The sequence below is a fragment of the Bison bison genome, unplaced genomic scaffold, assembly GCF_000754665.1.
Source record: "Bison bison bison isolate TAMUID 2011002044 unplaced genomic scaffold, Bison_UMD1.0 scf7180017864260, whole genome shotgun sequence".
Classification (NCBI taxonomy): Eukaryota; Metazoa; Chordata; class Mammalia; order Artiodactyla; family Bovidae; genus Bison; species Bison bison.
This window is the reverse complement of record NW_011494832.1, coordinates 6,003,477-6,003,722: the sequence shown is the minus strand read 5'-3', so window position 1 is coordinate 6,003,722 and position 246 is coordinate 6,003,477.

Here is a 246-nt window from a genome sequence, read left to right as displayed (position 1 = left end):
CTAACATGTATATGTTCTCTGACCAAATGCTATTCTACCCTAATTTATAATCTTCAAATTAGCATTTTTAAATTTTTATATTAAATAACTATTGCATATGATGTTTCAGAAACAAATAAAATTCTGAAGTTTAGTGAATGACAGAATTAATCAGAACTTAGTTTTAATATATTAAAATGTGGATCAATATGAAGAATAAATAAAAAGAAAGAAAATAATCCCATTTACTATGACATCAAAAAGAGG